Genomic DNA, 11,384 nt, shown 5'->3' on the forward strand with positions numbered 1-11,384 from the left:
CCTCATTGGTCTGGCATCCATCTTCTTCCATTCCCTCCTCCAATGGTCTGGCATCTCTCTCCTCTCTTCTTCCCTTCCCTCTCCCACACCCCCATGGTCTAGCATTTCACTCTCTCCTCTCCCTTCTCCCCACTTCCATCAGCATCAGCCCCCTTTCTTTCCCTCCAACCCAATTCCATCCAGTATCCTTCCCTTTCCCTGCACACAATTCCATTAGCATCTGCCCCCTTTCTCTCCCTCCACCACCCTTCCATACCACGCTGCCCCACCATCCTTCCCACCACCCTAACATACCACCCTGCCCCCTTTCTCTTCCCCCACTACCCTTCCATACCATCCTTCTCACAACCCTTCCATACCACCCTGCCCCCTTTCTCTTCCTCCACCACCCTTCCATACCATCCTTCTCACAACCCTTCCATACCACCCTGCCCCCTTTCTCTTCCTCCACCACCCTTCCATACCATCCTTCTCACAACCCTTCCATACCACCCTGCCTTCTTTCTCTTCCTCCACCACCCTTCCATGCTCCTTTCTCCCCCTCCAAACAACATTGCTGCTGGCTCTGCCCTCCGAGCTTCTTTGCCCGAAAGCAGCATTATAACAGCTGATGGCAACAGACCCCCCCCAGAAACGGCAACAGCCCCCCCACAGCAACGGCAACGGGCCCCCCTCCCAGTTTCAACTGCGATACAGCCGGATCTATTACTGGAATGTCCTGCGATGACTGCTTATGCCGGTTCATCCCCCTCCGACGTCACTTATTTGCTCCGAAAGAAGTGACGTTGGAGGGGGATGGAAGCAGTCATTGCAGGGCCTTCCAGGAACAGATCCGGCTGTATTGCGGTTGCTGCTGGGAGGGGGGCCTGTTGCGGTTGCTGCTGGGAGGGGGGCCCGTAGCGGTTGCTGCCGGGAGGGGGGGCCCGTAGCGGTTGCTGCCGGGAGGGGGGGCCCATTGCAGTTGCTGCCAGGAGGGGGCCCGTTGCGGTTGCTGCCGGGAGGGGGGACCCCGTTGCCGGCAAGGTGAGTCATCCTCCTTCAGCGGGCCCCCCCTCATTGTTTCGGGCCCTATTGATTAATCCGGCCCTAGGTTCAACTAGTTCCTAATGGGGTGGTTCTAGTCATAGTGGAAGACTAGGTGGGTGGTGTTAGGCACCAGCTACCCCTATTGCTCCGGAGTATTCTGTTGCCCCATAGTAAAGACTGAATGACCTTGCCATTGGACTTGAATAACTAATTTGCAACCTAATTTGCATAAGAATAAAGTGGCAGAGAAAAGTGGTGATTTGTAAAGAAAAGAGACTCCTAGAACCTTAAACTGGACTCCTGATAGGGAGAGGAGCTCTGGCTTGGACCCCTCAATCCTTGGGGGGACATTTTGAGGGGGGTCAAGAGGGACCTCACCCTGAACTGACAGGAGGGGGGTTCATTAATGGATTCCCAGCACAAAAGAGCATAGTGAGAGTTCCTGGAAACAGAAGTTCCTGGCGGCCCTCAAGGGAAGGAATGTGGGCCTAGCTCTCAGTAAGCCCAAAAGCCTCTCCGAGCATAAGAGCTCCAGTGAATGGACACTTGGCCTGGCCTATTCCCTGAACAGACACTTGGCCTACACCTTGGTAGGCGGTGCCAGGATCATGACAATTCTAAATGATGAAACATCAAAATATGTTCTAATGGACCGAAGCTTCCAGAGGGTGAGGAAATTCTTTCTAACCAAGGAGTCCACCTGGCCTTTCATGGTCAGGCTCTGGTCTAATGTTACACCCAATACCTTCATAGTAGATTGAATAGGATAGCTAAGATTATTGATGCACATTGATGTTTTAGTAAGAACCTAAGCAATGCCTCCGCGGGGTCAGACCTGAGGTCCATCGTGTCCAGCAGTCCACTCACACGGTGGCCCAACAGGTCCAGGACCTGTGTAGTAATCCTCTATCTATACCCCTCTATCCCCTTTTCAAGCAGGAAATTGTCCAATCCTTTCTTGAACCCCAGTACCGTACTCTGCCCTATTACGCCCTCTGGAAGCGCATTCCAGGTGTCCACCACACGTTGTGTAAAGAAGAACTTCCTAGCATTCGTTTTGAATCTGTCCCCTTTCAACTTTTCCGAATGCCCTCGTTCTTTTATTTTTCGAAAGTTTGAAGAATCTGTCCCTCTCTACTCTCTCTATGCCCTTCATGATCTTGTAAGTCTTTATCATATCCCCTCTAAGTCTCCTCTTCTCCAGGGAAAAGAGTCCCAGTTTTTCCAATCTCTCAGCGTATGAAAGGTTTTCCAAACCCTTCATCAGACCTGTCGCTCTCCTCTGACTCTCTCGAGCAATGCCATATCCTGCTTAAGGTACGGCGACCAATATTGGACGCAGTACTCAAGATGCGGACGCACCATCGCCCGGTACAGCGGCAGGATAACTTCTTTCGTTCTGGCTGTAATACCCTTCTTGATTATACCTAGCATTCTATTCGCTCTCTTAGTGGCCGCAGCGCACTGTGCTGTTGGTTTCATTGTCATGTCCACCATTATCCCCAAGTCCCTTTCTTGGGTACTCTCATTCAATAACTTTCCTCCCATCGTATAATTGTACCTCAGGTTTCTGCTTCCCACATGCAATACTTTACACTTCTCAACGTTGAACTTCATCTGCCATCTCGTTGCTCATTCCCCTAGTTTGCCCAAGTCCCTTTGCAATTCGCAGTCCTCCGTTGTCCAAGCTCCACTAAATAGTTTGGTATCGTCTGCAAATTTTATTATCTCACACTTCGTCCCTGTTTCTAAATTATTTATGAATATATAAATAGCAGTGGCCCGAACACCGAGCCCTGCGGAACACCACGCGTGACCTTCCTCCAGTCCGAGTAGTGGCCCTTCACCCCTACCCTCTGTTTCCTACCCTCTAACCAGTTTCTGATCCATTTATGCACGTCTCCGTCCACCCCAGTTTCCGGAGTAGACATTCATGGGGCACCTTGTCAAAGGCTTTCTGGAAATCTAGATATATGTATATGGGGTCTCCTCTGTCCATCCGTTTGTTAATTCCATCTAAGAAGTGCAATAAGTTAGTCAGGCACGATCTCCCCCTGCAGAAACCATGTTGGCTGGTTATCAGAAGTTTGTTTTTTTCAAAATGTTCATCGATGTTTTCTTTTATCAGTGCTTCCGCCATTTTCCCCGGAACCGAGGTCAGACTCACCGGTCTATAGTTTCCCGGGTCACCTCTTGATCCCTTTTTAAAGATGGGCGTAACGTTGGCTATCTTCCAGTCCTCCGGGATCACGCCTGTTTTCAGGGATAGGTTGCAAATTTGCTGCAGTAGTTCCGCTATTTCCTTCTTAAGTTATTTCAGAACCCTTGGATGGATTCCATCCGGACCCGGGGATTTGTCAGTTTTTAGTTTTCCTAACTGCCTGCGCACATCATCAAGGCTCACTTCCATGGATGTTAACTTTTGTGCTTGATTTCCGTTGAAGATTTGCTCAGGTTCCGGTATGTTGGTTGTGTCTTCGCTTGTAAATACAGATGAAAAGAACATGTTAAGTCTTTCTGTCACTTCTTTCTCCTTCTTCACCACTCCCTTCCTGTCTCCAGCGGTCCCACCTTCTCCCTAGCCGGCTGCTTCCCTTTAACATATCTAAAGAATGGTATGAAATTTTGTGCTTCCCCGGCTAGTCTCTCTTCATACTCTCTTTTGGCTTTTCGAACCACACGGTGACATTCTTTTTGTTACTTCCTGTGCTCTTTCCAGTTTCCCTCAGTTTTGTCCTTTTTCCATTTTCTGAATGAATTTTTCTTATTGCCTATCGCTTCCTTCACTTTTTTAGTTATCCACGCCGGGTCTTTTGTTCGACTCTTTTTGCACCCCTTTCTGAATCTGGGGATATACAGATTTTGTGCCTCTCTCACCGTGTCCTTGAAAAAGGACCAGGCATGTTCTACCGTTTGCCATTTTTTGGAAGTGTTCCTAAGTTTCTTCTTTACCATTCCCCTCATTGCTTCGTAGTTTCCTTTCCTGAAGTTAAAAGTTGTCGCTATGGTTCTCTTTCCTTTTGGTATTCCTACTTCAACCTTGAATTTGATCATATTATGATCGCTGTTTCCCAACGGTCCCACTATTTCTACTTCCTTTGCAGGTCCCCTTAGTCCATTTAGGATTAGATCCAGAGTGGCATTTCCTCTCGTCGGTTCTCTAACAAGCTGATCCATGAAGCAATCCTGTATAGCCTCCAGGAATTCTGTCTCCCTAGTGCATCTTGAGCTTCCAAGACTCCAGTCTATCCCGGGGTAGTTGAAGTCTCCCATAATAACCATGTTACCGCTTTTGCATTCTCGCTTCATCTCGGCTTCCATTTCTTCATCGATATCTCCGGTTTGTCCAGGTGGACGATAGTATAGGCCTATCTTTATTTCAGGCCCTTTCCTTCCCGGTATTTTAACCCTTAGCGATTCTAGTTTGTTGGTCGTCTCTGCTGTGTCCATTCTTGTCGATTGTATGCTTTCTTTTATGTATAGTGCTATTCCACCACCTTTCTGTCCTGACCTGTCCTGGCGATAGAGCTTGTACCCCGGCAGTGCTGTATCCCATTTGCTTTCCTCATTCCACCATGTTTCAGAGATTCCAATGATATCTATGTCCTCTGCATTGGCCATGGCTTCTAATTCCCCCATTTTGTTTTGATTCTTAGGCTCCTTGCATTAGTATATATGCAATTTAGCTCCTGGTATTTTGTTGCCTTCATTTCCTTTCCCTGTGCTTCGGTCTTTAGTTTCTTCTCTTTTGCTATAATCTTTCTAACCTCTTCTTCTGGGTTAGTCGACTCCTGCAATTTGTCCCTCAATTCTTCCTAGCCTTTTTTCCCCTTAATATCTTCACGGGATACCTTCTTCCAAATCATCGATGCTTGGTCGACTGTCGGCTTTCCCCTTCTTCTTAGTTTAAAGCCTGTTCTATTCCTCTCTTGACGTTGTTTGCTAGAAGTCTAGTTCCCGCCGTGCTCAGGTGAAGTCCATCTCTCCTGTAGAGCTTGCTCTTGTCCCAGAATGTTGTCCTGTTCCTCACGAAGTGGAATCCTTCTTCTTCACACCATCTCCTCATCCACGCATTTATTGATTGTAGTTCCTCCTGCCTTTTCACATCTGCCCTCGGTACCGGTAGGATCTCCGAGAACGCTATCTTCTGGGTCCTCATCTTCAGCTTCCTTCCCAGAATCTTGAACTGTTCTATCAGTGTGCTTCTTCTGTAGTCTCTCCTGCTCACATCGTTCGTCCCAATGTGGATTATTATTGCAGTCTCTTCCGTCTCCGTTCCTTCCAGGATCTTTCCAATTTTGTCCACGATGTGCTTGGTTCTTGCTCCTGGCAGGCAGGTCACCAGTCGATCCTCTCTCCCTCCTGCTATGTGGCTGTCCACATGCCTCAGGATCGAGTCTCCCACTAGTATCGCTGACTTTCCCTTCTTCAATTTCCACTTCGGTCTCAGGTCAATGTCTTCGGTGTGCTTCTCTCCTCCTTCTGGGCATCGACTAGCCAATTCCTCCCCCTCGTGCGGTATTCCTCTGTGGGTGTCTTCTTTGAGGTCATCTGTACCTTGTTCGCCCTTCTATGCTGGTGCTGGTATTACTTCATCTTTCATCTGAAGTTCGTTCTCTTCCACCCTCCTCCTGTATGCTTCCTCAATGAATTCCTCGAGTTCCCTGACTTCCTCCTTGATGTGTGTCTCGCTCATGAAGTCTTCAGTGTCAAGTGGTGTGGCGAAGCTACAAAAAATTTTGTTTTTTTCTGAATTAAGCTTTAGTCTGAATTCAATCATCCATTGCTCCATCAAATTTAGTACTTCTGTTGCTTTAGGGGTAGCTTCCGAGAAAGAAGTAGTGAATGGGATAATGATCGTAAAGTTTCAAGTTAAGCGGATGGTTATATCCGAAGGTGCTGAAGGAACTTAGGGAAGTTCAGGTAGCTCCACTGACTGACCTTTTCAATAAGTCTCTAAAGTCGGGAGTGGAGGACTGGAGAAGGGCAGATGTGGTCCCTCTCCACAAAAGTGGAAGTAAGGAAGAAGTAGGGAATTATAGGCTGGTAAGCCTGACTTCTGTGGTAAGCAAATTAATGGAAATGCAACAGAGAATGGTGAAGTTTCTGTAATCCTGTCAATTACAGGACTGGAGGCAACATGGATTCACTAGAGGTAGGTCGTTAGACAAATCTGATCAATTTCTTTGACTGGGTGACCAGAGAATTGGAAAGAGGATGTGTGCTAGATGTGATTTATTTAGATTTTAGCAAAGCCTTTGACAGTGTTCCACACAGATGTCTGATAAATAAAATGAGTGCTCTTGGGATGGGCCCGAAAGTGACGGGCTGGGTCAAGAACTGGTTGAGTGGAAGGCGACAGAGGAAAGGGATGTTACCGGTGGTATGCCTCAAAGTTCTGTTCTTGGCCTGTTCTTTTTAACATTTTTATAAATTATATTGCTGAAGGGTTGTCGGGTAAGATTTGCCTCTTTGCGGATGATACCAAAATCTTCAATAGAATAGACATGCCAGATGATGTGAATAACATGAAGAAAGATCTGGTGAAACTTGAAGAAAGGTCTGAAATTTGGCAGCTAAAATTTAATGCTAAGAAGTGCAAGGTCATGAATTTGGGCTGCAAAAACCCGAGGGAATGGTACAGTTTAGGGGGTGAAGAACTTAAGTACACAACAAAGGAATGGGACTTTGGTGTGATTGTATGTGATGATCTTAAGGTGGCCAAACAGGTTGAAAAGGTGACAGCGAAAGCTAGAAGGATGCTAGGAAGCATTGGGATAGGTATAGCCAGTAGGAAAAAGGAGGTATTGATGCCCCAGTATAGGACTCTGGTGAGACCTCATTTAGAATATTGTGTACAATTCTGGAGGCCGCACCTTCAAAAAGATATAAAAAGGATGGAGTTGGTCCAGAGGAAGGCTACTAAAATGGTATGTGGTCTTCATCATAAGGCATATGGGGACAGACACAATCTGTATACTTGGGAGGAAAGGCGGGAGAGGGGAGATATGATAGAGACGTTTAAATACCTAAGTGATGTAAATGCGCATGAGTCGAGTCTCTTTCATTTGAAAGGAAGCTCTGGAATGAGAGGTCATAGTATGAAGTTAAGAGGTGATAGGCTCCGGAGTAATCTAAGGAAATACTTTTTTACAGCAAGGGTGGTAGATGTGTGGAACAGCTTCCTGGTAGAGAGTCTCCTGGTGATTTCTTAGGGAGAGGAGGAAATAGTGGCTGGTGCGGATGGACAGAGTGGAGGGGCCATTTGCCATGTTTCTATGCTGTGTGTATTTGTGGTGTTCCTGTTTCCTGAAGAACAGCTGAAGTCCTACTGTGTAAACATGATTCAGTTATGACAGTACTGCTGGGCTTATCCCCACCTATAGTTTTAGATAGGAGTAAATATGTTTGTTCCCTGGGACAGAGCAAAGGTCCATCAAGCCCGGGATCCTGTTTCCAACAGTGGCCAACCCAAGTACCTGGCAAGATCTCAAGGAATAAAACAGATTGTATGCTGCCTATTTCCTCAAGCCATCTTTTAGGAAATTATCCAAACCTTTTTTTTTTTTTTATTAATCCTGGTAAGCTAATTAATTTCACCACATTCTCTGGCAATTAATTCCAGAGTTTAATTACACATTGTGTGAAGAAATATTTTCTCTGTTTTTGGTTGTTTTTTTTAAATCTACTACTTAGTAGCTTCATCACATGTCCCCTAGTATTTTTGGAAAGAGTAAATAAGAGATTCCCATCTACCTTTTCTCCTCCACTCAGTATTTTATCGACCTCTATCATATCACCCCTCAGCTATCTCTTCTCCAAACTAAAGAGCCCTAGCTACTTTCGCCTTTCCTCAAAGGGAAGTTGTCCCATCCTTTTAAAACTTTCTGTTGCCCTTCTCTGCACCTTTTCTAATTCTGCTGTATCTATTTTGAGATGTAGTGACCAGAATTCGAGGTGCGGCTATACCATAGAGCGATCCAAGGGCATTATAACATTTCCATTCCTTTCCTGATAATCCCTAACACACTATTTGCTTTCTGAGGGTTTCAACTTATCCTCAACAATGACATCTAGATCCTTTTCTTGGGCAGTGACTCCTAACACAGAACTCATAATCCCATAGCTATAGTTCGGGTTCCTCTTTCCCACCCACATTACTGACATGGGAGAGAGAGGCCCTAATCTCTCATTCTGACACAAGGCAGAGGTAAGAGAAACCTCTAATATACAACCTTTCCCACTGACATGAGAAACAGACTCTACTCCCTCGTACTGACAAAATCCAGAGAGACCTTGACCCTGCTTAGTTTCACTGCAAATCCAGCCTCTCTAAATTCTAACTGCTCTCAGGGTTGTTCCCTTCTTGGGTGATCTATATGTGCCCCTGCTTCTGATATTTAAACTCTGCATTCAATTACCACAACATCATCTATCCAGAACAATGCGATCAAAAATCATAATTGGAGCATTCTTTTGAATATTAAACGGAGACAATTTCCAATTATTTGAAAATGCTGACCTCTGCCTCAGTGATGATGCATCATTACTCATGTGACTGTCAGGAGCAGTTATTTTGCTTTGCTTCCCTTAGAAGCTGCCACCCAAAGTGAATGCCTAATTTTGCCTAATCATCAAGCCGATCCTGGAGCTGCAGCCTGGGCAGAAGACTGTTCTGTCCCAGACAAGTAGTTGTGAGTTTCAAAGAGGATGAGTTAATCTTTGAACAGTCACGGAACTTAACTGGTGACAGAAGTCCAATTGTATACTGTGAATGGTTAGCATAGAAAACAGCCCCCCTAAAAAGAAGAGGAGGTGATTGGCTCAGGAATAATCTAAGGAAAATACTTGTTTTTACAGAAAGACAGAGACTGTCTGAATTCAAGAAAGCGTGAGACAGGCATGTGGAATCTTTTAGAGAGAGGAAGAGATAATGGTTACTGTGGATGGGCAAATTGGATGGGCCCTCATGTTTCTATGTTTCAGTAAGATTAATGCAATAACAGTGAATAATAATAATGAATGATAATAACTTTCAATGTACAGGTATCAGGTGCTTTTCTGGAAAGACGGTCATCCTTCCTCTTATTCCCTGATTCATATATTTATAAAGCAAAATATCAATTTCTAGCTTTGAAATTGCTGGACTGAGACAAGACCCTGAAGCTCCTTCACACACAAGCCAAAAGCTGGTCCCTATGTCCTAGGATTAGTTTCTTAATTTTGCAGTCAGTGGCAAAGAGGAGAAGAAAATCTGCTCCACTTGTGTGAGTGAATTAAATGGTCTTGCTATTCTAGGCAGAGAAGACTCACCTGGGATCTGCAGCTGAAATGTGACCCTGAGAGGATACAGGCCTCAGAGAAAGGGTTTCTGTTGCGCAGGACCTTTATATTTGCCCAGCCATGGTCAAACTCCACAGCCCTGCCTTGAACAGTAATTAATGACTAATAAACACGAGTTCATGTCTCTCCTCTTCTCAGGAACGCGTTCTTTTGCTGTTATTCCGAGCTCTATCAATACCAGCAAAGCAACTCATTGCATCACCCAACAAAAGCTCTCCAGCCCTGGAATATTTATTACATACCTCTGTAGTGAAAAGTCAATGTTATAAGCTTTTTATGGTTATAGTTTCATCTCATATTTAGGCAGAGGAAGAGACAGTGGATGTAGCGGATGGGCCATTTGGCCTGTATCTGCCATTGTTTTTCTCGGTTTCCATTTACATTCCACTTAAATCTGAGGCAGAGTACACATATTACATACATAGCGTATTAAAACAAGATCAAAATATAGACCCTTCCCCATTGCTGTGCAGAAAAGCGGAGCAACCAAGAAGGCAATTTCAGGAGGGAACATTTCCCAGTGGGCATCAAACACTAAGTGCAGGGGTATAGTGAGCCCATTTAATGTGTGTACAGCACTGTGTACATCTAGTCACGCTAGAGAAATGATTCGTAGCAGGGCTATGTGATGTCTGCTCTTTCAGGCCCTTTATCTGTATTTTTTTAAGTGGAGTTTCTTTTTGGTTCCACAATTTTGGTATTTCTCTTTTAAATAATTTTGGTCAGAAGAAGCAGTAAATGTTTAACTTCACTGAAGCTCTAACGGTTCAAAGGGGCAAAGAACGATTTACAGAAGAATCTGAATAAACTTCAAAGTCCCAAATATGCTGGAAGTGAATCAGAGACAGAAAAATCTCTCATTAACCCTTGTTCCATGATTTACCCCCTAGAGGTTTTTAGAGCAGGCTGATGGTTTGAAGAACTGTATTGGATCTCTTAAAAACACTCAGGCTGTTATGGCTGACCAGAGAATTGGATAGAGGATGTGTGCCAGATGTGGTGTATTTAGGTTTTAGCAAAGCCTTTGACAGTGTTCCACATAGACGTCTAATAAAGAAACTGAGTGCCCTTGGGATGGGTCCCAAAGTGATGGGCTGGGTCAAGAACTGGTTGAGTGGAAGGCGACATTTGCTTTGGAGTTTTCTGTTTGTATTTCCGTAATATTAATCAGCAGTTTAAGGGTTCAAATATTCAGATTTTTCCTGATTTGTCTAGCGACACACAAAAGACATGCCAGTAATTGGGGGCTAATTTTGAACTGAAATTTCCTTGTATTTGTATTGTTTTGTTTGAGGGTTTAACTTTTACTTTCTTTGACCCTAAACAGCTTTTGGATTTTCTTGTAGCTAAAGAGGAGATTAAGGTGACTGTAAGACTCTCTAATGGGGGGAGGGAATGCCGTGCTCGGGCTGAGACAATGATGTGGGGAAGCCTTGAAAGAATATTTTCCTTTTCCTTTTGATTATTTCTATGTATCTTGGATCCTATTTCCAACAAATTGTGGACTGTCTAAAGATTTTTTTCTTCCTGATATTTTGATTTCTTTTTCTTATATTACAGCAAAATGGTCACTATATGTTTTTTTGAACAGTCACAGCTGAGATTTTTCTTGGAAGGGAAAAGTGTTGATATAGGAAACGTAAAACTTCAATGGTTTTCCCACTAGGGACAGAGGAAGCATCTGCATAAAATAAATGTAAATCAGTTTGGTTGTACCATAGAAAGGCGGGATATCAAATCCATGACACTTGACCCCTGACCCCTTTATATGTAGTAAAGTTTAGATATCAGTCCTAAGACTTGACATAATGTGGACTATTTCAATTTCTTTCTCATTAACTCTTTTGTATGTTCTAAAAGAATCAGCTCATTAACAAAATATTTGTGCACATATGTGCCTAATACTTGGTGCAAAATTAACAACACCCAAATCAAGCCCTGCAGAGATCTGTGGTTTCTCAGCTTTTGTTTATGTGAATTGTGGGCTGTGTTCTGGGACATGTACCAGTAAGAAG

At 44.5% G+C, this 11,384-nt stretch overlaps 1 protein-coding gene across 2 annotated transcripts in view; it reads right to left on the reverse strand.

Moving 5' to 3' along the window:
- Positions 1-9,437, reverse strand: part of GJB1 (gap junction protein beta 1) — a 76,954-nt gene extending 67,517 nt beyond the window's left edge. Inside the window, exon 1 of one of the 2 annotated variants that reach the window (XM_033944216.1) lies at positions 9,340-9,437. The gene's annotated coding sequence lies outside the window, so the exon portion shown is untranslated. Of the gene's footprint in view, positions 1-8,548; positions 8,663-9,339 lie in introns of those variants that run through there. The other variant, XM_033944218.1, reaches the window with a different exon arrangement.
- Between the last annotated feature and the right edge of the window lie 1,947 nt (positions 9,438-11,384).

This window comes from Geotrypetes seraphini, chromosome 5 (assembly GCF_902459505.1).
Source record: "Geotrypetes seraphini chromosome 5, aGeoSer1.1, whole genome shotgun sequence".
Lineage (NCBI taxonomy): Eukaryota > Metazoa > Chordata > Amphibia > Gymnophiona > Dermophiidae > Geotrypetes > Geotrypetes seraphini.